This window comes from Caretta caretta, chromosome 14, assembly GCF_965140235.1.
Source record: "Caretta caretta isolate rCarCar2 chromosome 14, rCarCar1.hap1, whole genome shotgun sequence".
Taxonomy (NCBI): Eukaryota; Metazoa; Chordata; order Testudines; family Cheloniidae; genus Caretta; species Caretta caretta.
This window is the reverse complement of record NC_134219.1, coordinates 29,373,510-29,388,196: the sequence shown is the minus strand read 5'-3', so window position 1 is coordinate 29,388,196 and position 14,687 is coordinate 29,373,510. Positions and strand designations below refer to the sequence as shown.

General features: G+C 60.0%; 1 protein-coding gene across 1 annotated transcript in view; it reads right to left on the bottom strand.

Moving 5' to 3' along the window:
• Positions 1–14,099, bottom strand: part of GABBR1 (gamma-aminobutyric acid type B receptor subunit 1) — a 68,018-nt gene extending 53,919 nt beyond the window's left edge. The window contains exons 1-2 of the mRNA XM_048818999.2: positions 13,906–14,099; positions 6,823–6,937 (exon numbers count right to left, since the gene is read on the bottom strand). The gene's annotated coding sequence lies outside the window, so the exon portion shown is untranslated. The remainder of the gene's footprint in view (positions 1–6,822; positions 6,938–13,905) is intronic.
• Between the last annotated feature and the right edge of the window lie 588 nt (positions 14,100–14,687).

The following is a 14,687-nucleotide window of genomic DNA, read 5'->3' as shown; positions in this document are numbered from 1 at the left end:
ACCCTTGTCCACATGCTTCCTGACCCCCTTAAAAAATTTTAGTAGATTGGTGAGGCATGATTTCCCTTGACAAAAGCCGTGTTGACTCTTCCCCAACGAGTCATGTTCATCTGTGTGTCTGGCAGTTCTGTTCTTTATTATAGTTTCAACCAATTTGCCTGGTACTGAGGTTAGGCTCACTGGCCTGTAATTGCCAGATCACCTCTGGAGCCTTTCTGAAAGACCACAGCTAGATAGGACCAGGAGTCCTGGCTCCCAGCCCACCTTCTCTAACCACTAGACCCCACTCCCAGGTCTTTAAAAAGGTCTGAATGACGCAGTAAGCACCACAGAGGGAAAGGCTAAAGATTCTGGGCATAATGGCAGAGTTAGAGAATAAGCTCCGGAAGATCCTGTGAATACCTACAATATTCCTGGTCCCCAGGGCCCCCATGTGGCCATTGCATAGGAATAGCTGCCCCCACTGCTGATCCCCACCCCCTATATGCCCACTACAAGGGAAGAGCTGTCCCTGTCCCTGAGCCTACCATATCCAATCAGTGCCCCTCCTGTCAGTTTGTGAATTGGATCTAGTGGGTGAGACCCAGGACGTCTTAGAGCCAGGACTCCTGGGTTCTAGCTCTGGCTCTTTGGAGGGGAGTGTGGTCTAGTGGTTGGGGGGAGGGGTACTTGCCAGAGTATCCCAAATGTCTGTGGCAGTGATAATGTGTGATATGCCCTGTCCCAGCAAGAACAGAGACAGCAGTGCCCACAAAGGCTGCTGAGGGTGACATACACAAACACACAAAGCGCATGGCTTGTTCCCTCCCACTGGGGCAGCCGGGAGGGACACGCGCACACACACACACACACACACACAGCAGGACTCATTCTACAGGAGGGACAGACACATGCTGAGTAAATCTCATTGCCTCTGTGATGAAGTGGAACTGTTCTTAATGTTTCCTCTGAATACTATAAGGATGCCTCAGTTTTTCCTATGCATTTCTTAAGTCTCTAGGTGGTGGGATAAGGATGTAAAAAGAAAAGGAGTACTTGTGGCACCTTAGAGACTAACTTATTTATTTGAGCATAAGCTTTCGTGAGCTACAGCTCACTTCATCGATGAAGTGAGCTGTAGCTCACGAAAGCTTATGCTCAAATAAATTGGTTAGTCTCTAAGGTGCCACAAGTACTCCTTTTCTTTTTGCAAATACAGACTAACACGGCTGATACTCGGATAAGGGTGTGTAATTGTTGCAGAGCAAAGGGCCAGTGTACATAAATGGCCAGCACTCTGTTCCCTGGCAACTGATGGTCTGGGCCCTTACCCCCTGCAAGGTGAGAGCTAAAGGTGTTGGAGAACAAAGGAATCAGGAGACCTCCTGGCCCAGGAAAGGGACAAAGCCCAGAGGAGGAGGGGCTGGAGGGTGAGTCAGTTTGGGGCTAGCTGGGGATGTGGAGTGAATTGCAGACGTGGTTGTCTGGCTCACTGTCCCCCAAAATGGACCCAGCTGAGGGGTCCTGTTCTCTGTACCTACAAGCTCTGTTTTAGACCGTGTTCTTGTCATCTAATAAACCTGTGTTTTACTGGCTGGCTAAGAGTCACATCTGACTGCGGAGTTGGGGTGCAGGACCCTCTGGCTTCCCCAGGACCCCGCCTGGGCAGACTCACTGTGGGAAGCACACAGAGGAGCAGAGAATGCTGAATGCTCCAAGGTCAGACCCAGGAAGGTGGAAGCTGTGTGAGCTTCTTGCCCTGAAGACAGTCTGCTCACAGAGAGGAGACTTCACCAGAGTCCTGACTGGCTTTGTAGGGAGTAGTTCCAGAGCATCGCCCGGGGACTCCGTGACAACTGGTGGTAGCGGTGGGATGCACTGCACCCCGTGGACGGTGCTTCCTCCAGTAAGTGACTGGGGAGCAGTAAAAAGCGGGATTGATGAGGACCAGGCATGCTGAAGGCTCAGAGAGGAGCGGTTTTGGGGAGCTGTTAACCCCTGGGAGTGTGTGACCAGTGAGAAGGACTTTTGCAGTAATAGGGTCCCCTGGGGATTGCAGCAAGTGGTCCCAGGGGCGGAGGAGTCTGCAGCTCGACCCTGGCAAAGAGGTGGTGACCTCGAGAAGGGCTGACACACGAGGGGTTCTCCCTTGAAACCATGGGGAGCTGAGAGCACACAGGCCTATGAGTCCACAACAACTTGGGAACAGTGGAGTGATAGCCTATCACCATCTTCTTAAGAAGGACATTGTAACCCCGTGCAAAAAGAGAGGGTTACACATTGGAAAGTTCACCAAAGCACAGTTAATCGTGCAGCTGGAGGATGATGACCACTCTAAGGAGCAGATTCCTGACCCAAATGGGGCTACAGCAGGATCTGGGAGCAGCTGGAGTGGTAGCCAGACATCCCCAAGACTCCTGTCCCGACCAGATGGGGGTCTTCATGATTGGGTTCCCCAGCAGGGGATCAGAGACGGATGGGATTGGAGCTGAGTCCGAGAGAGCAAGAGACAGCGAGAGCCCAAGAAAGAGCTGCAGAAGCAGCAGCAGCATGAACTGGCGATGGTGGAGCGGAGAGGCACATGAGACTTTCTAGGGGTGAGTGGGGATAGACCCTGGAGTGCCAGTTCTGCAGGGAACCTCGAGACTAAATTGCTGCCCCTGGTTAAGGAGGTGGAGGGATGTGGATGCCCACCTCACTGCCTTTGAGCAGGCTGGCGATTTGAACCAGGGAGACACTGCAGAAAAGCCCTGGTATCTAGCTCCCTTGCTGAGAGAACTGTTGTCAGGCCCCGGGTGGTGCAGCCTCAGACGCTGAGGGGCTGTGTGTCCTAGGGATGGAACCATTCACCCTGCCTATGGCCCAGATCCCTGTGCAGACCCAGGAGGGGTCGGGCTGGCTGGTCGTTGGGGTTCTCCAGGATATCAGCTGTGACCTCCTGTTGGGGGGTGACGGTGTCTCTTTGGGACAGGATCCAGGCCCTGCTCCTGTAATGGCCGAGGGTTTGAATTTGAATCCAGGGAACCAATTGGCTGAGACAGAAATGGTCAGTGAAAATGCAGATGACCTGGCTGGCACGGGGTGGGGAGGAGCTGCTAGGCTCAGACTACCTGCCTGCCTGTAAGCAGACCCCTGGGACTGGGTGGGGCAAAGAGATGTTCCCTGCCCCACTGCACACTGGAGAAGGGGCTCACACTGGCTCTGTTGCTGTAAGGAGAGCAGAGAGCTCGCTGCCTGCCCCCACTGGGACAGCAAGGAGAGCGCTGAGCAAGGGGGGAGATAAGACCCCAGCTGAGTGGGTGGGGACACAGGCAGGGCAGGACGGCTGCCAACCAGGTTTTCCTGGTCCAGACAAGCTGCTGGGAAGTGATCCCATGGCAGGGAAGGGGGCTCTGGATATAGTGGGGCCCCTTAGCAAGGCGAGTGATGGATTTCACCAACTGCTACCCAGGGGTGGGGGATCTGCCCTCCACTGAGGCAGACACGCTGCTGACCACCTTCAGCAAAGAAGGGGTCCCCAGCGAGGTCCTTACAGACCAGGGGTCAAATTTCATGTCAGCTCAGCTCCAAGGCTTGCAGGAGAAATGTGGGGTCTGGCCCTGGACCTCTACATATCACCCTCAGTCCAACGGGCTGATGAAGAGGATCAGAGATTGGCCCATTCTCCAGACCAAGAAACAGGTCCAGGCCTTTATAGGGATGGCGGGGTACTACTGGGTGTTTGTACCCCACTTTAGCTCCCTAGCTACTCCCATCACTGAGCTATGTAAGAAGGAGAAGCCAGACGAGGTGGTCTGGACTGAGCAGCGCCAGAGGGCTCTCTGTGCATGGAAGGAGGCTCTAATCCAGGGCCCGGTAAATCTGGTAAACCCGGACAGTGCCATGCCCTTTATAGTGTTAACCAACGCCTCAGACGCAGGGCTGGGCACAATGCTAATGCAGGTCGATGTTAAGGTGGGGAGACACCCCATTGAGTGCCCAAGCAAGAAGCTGCTGCCCCAGGAGCAGAACTATATGGCCATAAAGAAGAAATGCCTGGCCATGATGCGGGCCCTTAAAAAGCTGCAGCCGTATCTATCTGGGTGGTGTTTTGCAGTGTATACTGACCCCTCTGCCCTGAAAATGGCTGCATCCAATGAAAGGGGCTGATGCCAAGCAGTGGATGACAGAGACACCTGGTCAAAGGGTGGCCAAGGTCAAGATGGGGGCTGTTAACCAAGAGAGCTCAAATCACAGCCCTCCAAACTGGACAGCTGGGAGAAGACCCAATCTCCGTTTGAACCCCAGGGGTTTTGGGATGGCAAAAGGGCATGGGCCGCATAAACCTTCCCACACACCACGCCAGCAAGTGCCATCAAGCACACCCGACCCAAGGAAGCGTGTAAAACTGGAAGGGCCTGGTGTAACTCCCCCCAAGGAATGGGAGAGATGCTGGAGCATCCATGGGAACGTTGGTGGGTTCGAACTTTCCCCAGGTCACTGGCCAAAGTGACCTCACTCAGTTCGGTCACGAAGGGGGGACAGATGTGACGAAGTGGGACTGTTCTCAGTGTTTCCTCTGAATACTGTAGGGGTGCCCCAGTTTCCCCTATGCATTTCTTAAGTCTCTAGGTGGTGGGATAAGGGTGTGTAATTGTTGCAGAGCAAAGGGCCAGTGTACATAAATGGCCGACACTCTGTTCTCTGGCAACGGATGGCCTGGGCCCTTACCCCCTGCAAGGTGAGAGCTAAAGGTGTTGGAGAACAAAGGAATCAGGAGACCTCCTGGCCCAGGAAAGGGACAAAGCCCAGAGGAAGAGAGGCTGGAGGGTGAGTCAGTTTGGGGCTGGCTGGGGATGTGGAGTGAATTGCAGACGTGGTTGTCTGGCTCACTGTCCCCCAAAATGGACCCAGCTGAGGGGTCCTGTTCTCTGTACCTACAAGCTCTGTTTTAGACTGTGTTCCTGTCATCTAATAAACCTCTGTTTTACTGGCTGGCTGAGAGTCACGTCTGACTGCGGAGTTGGGGTGCAGGACCCTCTGGCTTCCCCAGGACTCCACCTGGGCAGACTCACTGTGGGCAGCGCTCGGAGGGGCAGAGGATGCTGAATGCTCCAAGGTCAGACCCAGGAAGGTGGAAGTTGTGTGAGCTTCTTGCCCTGAAGACAGTCTGCTCACAGAGAGGAGACTTCCCAGAGTCCTGACTGGCTTTGTAGGGAGTAGTTCCAGAGCATCGCCCGGGGACCCCGTGACAGCCTCCAGCAGGGGACAGCAGACACACACAATGCAGGGCTCATCCCCTCCAGTGGGGGGGCACACATGCCCCCGCCTTTGCCAATGCACAGCAGCAGCACTCATCTTCTCCAGAAGGGACACACACACACAGAGTACAGGACTCATCTCATCCAGCGGGGGCAGCAGGAATTCACATAGACAACCCATGCCAGCGGAGGGTAAGCAGCAGCGTCACTTTCTGCACACACACACACACACACACCCTCAGAAGTATCAGAGGGTAGCTGTGTTACTCTGTATCCATAAAAACAATGAGGAGTCCGGTGGCACCTTAAAGACTAAGAGATTTATTTGGGCATATGCTTTCATGAGTAAAAACCCCACTTCTTCAGATGCATGGAGTGAAAATTACAGATACAGGCGTAAATATACCTGTACATGAAGAGAAGGGAGTTACCTTACAAGTGGAGAACTAGTGCTGACAAAGCCAATTCAGTCAATTCTACAACCTATCCTGGAAAACAATACCTCACTCTCACAGACCTTGGGAGACAGGCCAGTCCTCGCTTACAGACAGCCCCCCAGCCTGAAGCAAATACTCACCAGCAACTACATACCACACCACAGAAACACTAACCCAGGAACCAATCCCTGTAACAAACCCCATTGCAACTCTGTCCCCATATCTACTCTAGCAACACCATCAGAGGACCCAACCACATGAGCTACACCATCAGGGGCTCATTCACCTGCACATCTACTAATGTGATATATGCCATCATGTGCCAGCAATGCCCCTCTGCCATGGACATTGGCCAAACCAGACAGTCTCTATGTAAAAGAATAAATGGACACAAATCTGACATCAGGAATGGTAACGTATAAAAGCCAGTAGGAGAACACTTCAATCTCCCTGGACATTCAATAACAGATTCAAAAGTAGCCATCCTTCAACAAAAAAAACTTTGAAAACAGACTTCAAAGAGAAACTGCAGGGCTACAATTCATTTGCAAACTTAACATCATTAATTTGGGCTTGAATAGGGACTGGGAGTGGCTGCCTCACTACAAAAGCAATTTTTCCTCTCTTGGTATTGACACCTCCTCCTCAGTTATTGGGAGTGGATCACATCCACCCTGAGTGAATTGGCTTTGTCAGCACTGGTTCTCCACTTGTAAGGTAACTCCCTTCTCTTCATGTGTCAGTATATTTATGCCTGTATCTGTAATTTTCACTCCATGCATCTGAAGAAGTGGTGTTTTTTACCCATGAAAGCTCATGCCCAAATAAATCTCTTAGTCTTTAAGGTGCCACCGGACACTCAGAAGGACTCCTCTCTTCCGGCAGGGACACACACACACACAGAGTACATTCATCTCGTCCAGCAGGGGGAGCAATTTACACAGACAACCCATGCCAGCAGAGGACAGGCAGCAGCGTTACTTTCTGCGCACACACACACACACACACACACAGAGCAGCAGTACTCCTCTCATCCAGCAGGGGGAAGCAGGGACGGACAGACAGACAGACACGCACACCCCAGGACTCATTCCCTCCAGCAGGGAGCAGCAGGGACAGCCCCGAGCCAGCCCTCCCTGGGGCGGACTGGCGCAGTCCCTCCATACCTTGCGGCAGGCGTGTGGTGGGCAGTGCCAGCCTGTTCTCTTTCGCAGCCTAGGGCTGGATCCGTACACAGGGCAATCGCTCAACACCGCAGCACCCACCAACCAGACCTGAAAGCTGGAAACACAAAAACCCCTCTTAGAAATGACCTGGCCTCCCCCCCACCTGCTCCACCAGCCCCCCAGAAATGGCTTCCCCAACCCCTGCATATTTCACCACATGGCCTCCTTTGGGGTTGGGTGCAAAGTGAGCAATATCCCTGAGGGGGCGGGATCGGCCCAGGGTATTTGGACCCCCCACTACCTGCACTGCCTTCACACATGGCCCAGCCACTAGCCTGAGCTCACACTGTGTGAGCCTAGGGCACAGCCGCACTGGCTCCTAGATGGTGGGGTGGTGGTGGTGAACACTCTGAGGGTCGCTGCCCAGAGCTGGCTGCAACAGCCCAACACATGGCCACATCACAACCAGAGGGGGCCCAATGACTGTAAGATGGGGGGATCCCAAGCTTTTCCTGCTGGGCGCAATGAGCCTGTGGAACCCACTGCCACAGGACACAGCCGAGGCCAAGAGCTGGGCAGGAGTCCATGGGTGACGGGCAGGTTCCTCAGAGGGCAACATGTGGCATAACCTGCGGAAATGAGCACAACATTTGGAGAAGGGTGGTGAGACTCCTGCTTCAGGAGCCCAGCGTGGGGGCAGGTTACGCCCAGTGGCTGCTGTGGGTTCTCAAACCAAAGGTGGGAACATTCAGCCAGCTCTAATCAGAGGCCCTCTGGAGACTGCAGAGACAGCCTGCAAGGGGCACTCCCCCCATTTCACAGCGGGGGAAACTGAGGCACAGCGACTCAGAAAATCCATAGCAGAACCCAGGCCACCTGCTGCCCCAGTCCTCGCTCTAACCACTAAATCTCCTCTGCTCTTCCCGAGCCAGGGACAGAACCCAGGAGTCCTGCCCCCCATCCACCCTGTGTTACAGCGCACACCCAGAGAGGTTGCTGGTTTGTTGTTCCCCATTACCATGGCAATGGGGGCTTCCCCTGTGCAGCCCAGCCCAGCATGCGCCCCAGGCCTGTGGATGAACCACGGGCAGGCCGAGGGCTGTTTAGCCCAGGCAGCAGAGGCATGTGCCCTTTGCCTTATGGGAATCCTGGGAGCTGGGTGGGCCCAAGCCGCCCACTTCTGAAAGGCGCCTCCCCCAGCCTCGCAGGAGGGACCACTGGACCCGGGAATCAGATGAAGACAGGACACAACTAATTAAAAAACAGGGTCGGGAGTGGTGGTCAGAGGTTCAAAACAAGGGTACTGGACGGGGACACCGAGCAGAGGACCCCGGACAGCGCCCACTGCTCCTCAAAGGCGTCTCAGGAGCCAGTGGACGCGGCCCAGTGGAACTCTGCCTGGAGGCGAGACGAGGGAGGAATGGAAATAGGCCCCACAGTCGCAGCATGCCCACTCATCCAGCATCCTCCTCCTGGTGTTATAGGTGGAGACTTTGGCCAGAGCCAGGAGGAAGTTGACGAGTAGGTCTCGCCACTTCATGGGGCCACGGATAGGCTGTACGAAAATGAACAGGTGTGGGCGAAAGGTGTGCCCTATGCTGCTGAGGGCACAGGCCCCAGCCAAGCAGGCAACCTGCTGGGCTACGGACATGGGGCCCCCTGGCACTTCAGAGCAGCCAGCTCTGGAGAGCTGGGGAGAGCCAGGCAGGGGAGCTGGGGGGGGAACCAGGCAGGGGACCTGTGGGGAGCCAGGCAGGGGAGCAGGGGGGGAGTCCGGCAGGGGAGCCAAAGGGGAGTCGGGCACAGGAGCCAGGGGGAGCCAGGCAGGGGAACCGGGGGTGGGGAGCCATTCAGGGGAGCCGGGGGGAGTGAGGCAGGGGAGCTAGGGGGGAGCCAGGCAGGGGAGCTGGGGATTAGGGTGGGAAGCAGCAGGCGACCGAAACCCTGCTGGGTTCATCAGGGTGGCACACGACTCGGCCAGCCGTCCTGGGCCAGCACGACAGCTGCAGTGCTACAGTCACACCAGTAGAGGGAGCCACCAGGGCATCTGGGGCAGCCAGGTGGCCCTGGGCTGAATGCAGGGCTGGGAATCGAAGGCTGGGCTCCCGCCAGCATCGCAGCTGGGTAGCAGGCTGAGGCCAGTGCAGGCTGAACCCTGGTTCCAGGGGGAATATAACCCCCCAGGATCTCAGCAGCGGCCCCACCTAGCACAGGGATGAGCTGGGCTGGTGCAGCAAGGGGCGACGTGCCGAACTGTGGCGACTGCTGGGATGGTGCTGGCTGCCTGCCAAGCTGGACGCAGCTGGCCAGGGAGGAGCAGTCCACGCTGTGCTCTTGCTCCGGCTGGCTCTGTGCTGTGGTGGATCCAGGGCGGGGTGCTGAGGGGCTGGGCAGTGAAGCAGTTAATGCCACGGGGCCGGGCCCAGGGCGAGAGAAGAAAGGCCAGACACTACACAGGAAATCCCAGAGCCCGGATGGGTGTGGCCTGCAGCGGGTCAGCCCCAGCATTTATTATTGATACCACACCATGGCTGGGTGGGGCCCCGCCTGGAATGCAGGGTACCTTGGCCAGGCTTTCAGCTCAGCTGGCCCATCTAGGAGTCAATCCGGAGTCACCCCTGACTGAAATGGGGGTAGGGCTGGGCTCTGAGCTCAGCAAGGGTGACCAGATAGCAAGTGTGAAAAATCAGGACAGGGTGTGGGGGGTAATAGACACCTATATAAGACAAAGACCCAAATATGGAGACAGTCCCTATAAAATCAGGACATCTGATCACCCTAAGTTCAGCTCCCAGGAGTTAATCCAGAGTCACACAAACACACACTGTACATACCACACACACTCCCACAGCTGAGGGGGGCAGGGGGGAGCTGAGGGCGCTGGGCAGGAAGGGGTGAGGGGAATGGGGGGAGCTGAGGGGAGTGGGGGGTTGGGGGAAGCTGAGGGGAGCGGGCGGGGGGAGATGAGCGCAGTGGGTGGAGGGGAGGGGCGAGGGGAGCGGGGGGCTGGGAGGAGCTGAGGGCAGGGGTGGGCAAGGGGAGTGGGTGAGTGGAGTCCCTGATAAACTGGGATGGAAGCAATTGTGGCTCATGAATTTTTTATTGCACTGAATAAATCATGAGAACGAGGGTTTTGGGCTGGTAGCAAATGATAGGGCTGCAGGTCAGGAGTGAGGGGCACCAGCAGAGCTGGGGGGCAGGGCTGGGCTAGCAGGGGGCTGTGGGTCAGGAGTGAGGCGCACTGGCAGAGCTGGGGGGATCCCAAGGCTGGGCTAGCAGGGGCTGTGGGTTGGGCACTGGCAGAGCTGGGGGGCGATGCCCCTCCTCCCACACTGTTTGTTTCCTCCCAGCCCCAGTGGGGTAATTATCCGAGGTACTAATCAAAGTTGACAACAATCCCTAAGCTGGTTGCCTAGTTACCAGCTCAGCCAGCCCCAGGCCTGAGCACAGGACACAGGCTCCTCCCACAGCCTCTGGCCCCTCCCACCACACCTGCCGGGGGTTCCCCCCCCTCAACAAACCCTGTGCACTGGAGTCCCAGCTAGGCACAGGCAAGGCGCTGCTGTGTGGAAACTCACAGCACTGGACCCCATCCGGGCACTGCGGTGAGGAAGCTTGCAGCATGATGCCCCCTCAGGGCACTGCTGCGGCAAGGAAGCTCGCAGCATGGCACCCCCACAGGGCATTGCTCTCTCCATGCCCACACCTGCCCTTCAGGACCTGTGAGAGCAGACAGATCCACTACAGGATATTTATAGAGATGTGGGACTCAGCACTTTGGAAAGGAATAAATAATTCGCCAGAACTCAGTGTCTTCATCACCTGAGTGCTGCGCTCTCCCACCCAAAAAATAGATCTACACCCCCACCCCCACTTTGCCTCTCAGTCCTGACCTTCAGCCCCCAGTTAGCCCAGCCCTGGGCTGTTCGCACATTGTCCTCCTGGTACCCCCAGCATCCGTGGGTGGCCTGGGGAGCACAGGACAGGGGGGATACTAGGTGGGATCCCAGCAGTGGGGAAGCTAGGTGGCATGGGGAGTGCAAGTTGGCAGGTGAGGGCAGGGCAGGGGAAGGAGAGAAGGGATCCCGGCAGTGGGGGAGGTGGGGGGCGCGGGGAGTGATTGTCAGGGGCGAGGAGATCAGGGAGGGACCCCAGCAGAGGGAGAGGTGGGCATCGTAGGAAGTGAAGGCTGGGTGGGAGGGAGGGCGGGAGAGGGAGGGATCCCAGCAGTGGGAGAAGCAGGCAGCATGCAGAGCCCAGGCCTGGGGGGTTGAGGGACAGATCCTGGCACAGGGGGAGGCAGGTGGAGTGGGGAGCGCAGACCAGGGGGAGATCGGGGGAGGGATCCTAGCAGTGGAGTAGGCAGTCGGTGTGGGGAGCGCAGGCCGGGGAGGATTGGGGGAGGAATCCCAGCAGAGGGGGAGGTGGGTGGCATGGGGGGCACAGGCCGGGTAGGGGGATCGGGGGAGGGATTCTGGCAGTGGGGGAGGCAGGCGGTGTGGGGAGCACATGCTGGGGGGATCAGAGAAGGGATCCCGGTAGTGGGGGAGGCGGGCAGCATGGGGAGTGCAAGCCGGGGGGGATGGCAGAGGGATCCCAGCAGTGGGGGAGGCAGGTGGCGTGGGGAGCGCAGGCCTGGGAGGATTAGGGGAGGGATCCCAGCAGAGGGGGAGGTGGGTGGCGTGGGGAGCACAGGCCGGGTGGGGGAATCAGGGGAGGGATTCTGGCAGTGGGGGAGGCGGGCAGTGTGGGGAGCACAAGCCGGGTGGGAGGATCGGGGGAGGGATTCCGGCAGTGAGGGAGGCGGACGGCATGGGGGAAGCACAGGCTGTGGGGGCGGTCAGGGGAGGGATCCTGGCAGTGGGGGAGACATGCGACGTGGGGAGCACAGGCCGAGGGGAGAAATTGGGGGAGGGATCCTGGCAATGGAGGAGGAGGGTGGTGTGGGGAGCACAGGCCAGGGGGGACGGAGGAGGGATCCCGGCAGTGGGGGAAGTGGGCGATCTGCTGGGATCGGGAGAGGGATCCCAGCAGATAGGGAGGCAGGCAGTGTCGTGAGTGCAGGCCGGGAGGGTCGGGAGAGGGATCCCAGCAATTGGGGTGGGGGGCAACATGTGGGAGCCCAGGTCGGGGGGCTTGGGGGATGGATCCCAGCTGTGGGGGAGGCAGGCGGTATGGGGAGTGCAGGCCGGAGGGGATTGTGGGAGTGTTCCTGGCAGTGGGGGAGGCAGGCGGTGTGGGGAGTGTTGGCCAGGGGGGTCAGGGGAGGGATTCCAGCAGAGCAGGAGGTGGGTAATGTGGGGAGTGCAGGCCAGAAGGGTCAGCGGAGGGATCCCAGTAGTTGGCATGGGGGGCGACTTGGGGGAACGCAGGCTGGGGCAGGGGGATTGGGGAAGGGATCCCAGCAGTGGGTGTGGGGGGTGACGTGGGAGAGCACAGCTCAGGAGGATTGGGGGAGGGATCCCAGCAGAGAGGGGGGCGGGTGGGGTGGGGAGCGCTCCCAGCAGTGGGGGAAGTGGGTGGCGTGAGGAGTACAGGCTGGGGGGGATCGGGGGAGGGATTCCAGCAGAGAGGGAGGTGGGCGGCGTGGGGAGCACAGGCTGGGTGGGAGGATCGGGGGAGGGATTCCAGCAGTGGGGGTGATGGATGACTTGGGGGAGCGCAGGTCGGGGGGGATCGGGGAGGGTTCCCAGCAATGGGCATGGGGGGTGACATGGGGGAGCACAGCCTGGGTGGGAGGATCGGGGGAGGGATCCCAGCAGAGGGGGAGGCGGCCGATGTGGGGCGTGCAGGTCGGGGGGGATTGGGGGAGGGATCCCAGCAGAGTGGGAGGTTGGTGGTGTGGGGAGCGCAGGCCGGGGCGGATCGGGTACAGGATCCCAGCAGAGGGGGAGGTGGATGGGCATGGGGACAGCAGGCTGGTGGGGATTGGGGGTGGGAATCCAGCAGAGGGGGAGGCAGGCAGTGTGTGTAGGGGTGCAGGTCAGGGGGGATTGGGTGTGGGGTCCCAACAGAGGGGGAGGTGGGTGGGGTGGGGAGCGCAGGCCGGGTGGGATGGGGGAGGGATCCCAGTAGAGGGGGAGCCAGGTGGCGTGGGGTAGCTCAGGCCAGGGGGGGATCGGGGGAGGGATCCCCGCTCTGTGGGAGGCAGGTGGAGTGGGGGAGCACAGGCTGAGGGGGGATTGGGCGAGGCATCCTGTCTGTGGGAGAGGCAGGTGGCGTGGGGGAGCGCAGGTCGGAGTGGGGTGGTCAGGGAGGGATCCCAGCAATGGGGGAGGCAGTCAGTGTAGGATTGCAGGCCGGGGGTTGGGGGTGTCGGGGCAGGATCCCAGCATAGTTGGGCAGCCTGGGGGTGGAGCTCATGCTGGGGGCAGTGGATCAGGGACAGAACTCAGCAGTTGGGGTGACAGGTGGGGTCTGACCATTACCCAGAATCCCGTGGTGTGTTCTCTCCCCCCCCCCCCCCCCCCGTCTGCTGCTCCGGGACTGGGGTCCCTCTCCGATCCCCTGCCCTGTGCGTCGGCTCTGCCCAGTGGGCGCTGGCAGCGGGGAGGAGGTGCCCATCGAGCTGGCAGTGTCTGGGCTGTCACCAACCCCTGCCCGGCATCCCCACCCAGCCCGTGGGCACAGTCCCTGCAATCCTAGCACCATTCTGCCTCCTCACCACCAGCCATACCCACTTGTCCAGTTTCCCCCTGTGCCCACCCTAGCCCTCCCTCATCCCCCTTTCCCCCCACCTGGGCTCTCCCCCACCCCAGCTCCCCTCCCTGGGCTGTCCCCTCCTTCGGCCTCCTCCCTCCCACGCTCTCCCCCACAGGCCTGGTTGGCCTCCCCCTCCTTCTCCCCACCAGGGCCTGGCCCCTGCTCTCCCCACCGCCTCCTCCCTTCTCCTCCCCCCAAGCTCCTCCACCAGGTTCCCCCCCCCCCCGCGCCCCATTCCTCCCCATCTCAGCCAGCGCGCCCCGGTAGAAGCCTTCCCCTCCCCCCTCTTTCCTGGGAGGGGGTACCCGGATCTCCCTCCCCGCCTGCCCCCCTGTCCCTCCCGGCTGCAGGATCGGGGGCGCGGGGCCGGCGTGTCCCTACCTGGGCTCGGGGCCGGCTGCAGCGATGGAAGGCGCCGATGGTGCCCGGGGGAGGCGGCGCGGTCCCGGAGAGGGATCAGGGGATGCGGGACCCGGGAGATCCGGGGCCGGGGGGCGCAGGGACCCGGAGGACGGGGTCGCAGCGCCCAAGCGCTCCGGGACTCACGCGGGCTGCTGGGCTCGGCGCTCGGCCGGGGCAGGGGCCGGGCCGGGAGGGCGGAGCCGGCTCGGTGGGTCTCTCGGTCCCTCCCCAGCCCGCGCCGGGCGCCTGCTCTCTCCGGCGGGGGAGGCGGCGGAGACGGCGGGAGTGGAGTGGTGGGGGCGGGGGAGCCTCCCTCCCTCCCTGCCCAGACGCCCGGCCCGAGGGGGCCGCTCCCAGCAGCTCACTGCGCCCGCCGCGCCGGGGAGCCACCGACCGGCCGCCCCCGGCCAGCCCCGCGCTGCGGCCGAGAGCTGGCCATGGTGCTGAGCGCGCTGGGCGCGGGGCGGGGAGGAGGGCAGGGGTGGACGAGGGGAAGGGAGGCAGTGGAGCAGGGGGGGGAGAAGATGTAATGGGGCCGGGGGTGAGGGGAGGGGAGGCGATGGGGCAGGGGGTGAGGGGAGGGGTGGCGATGGGGCAGAGGGGGAGGCAATGGAGCAGGGGGTGAGGGGAAGGGGTTAGTGGGGAGGGCTGTGTTGTGATACTGCAGGCGGTTGAGGTGCTGGTGGGGGAGGGGTATTTGGGGGGGGGGGGCTGGTGGGCCAGAAGCTGCCGCTGACCCGCCCACCAACACATGCAGTTCC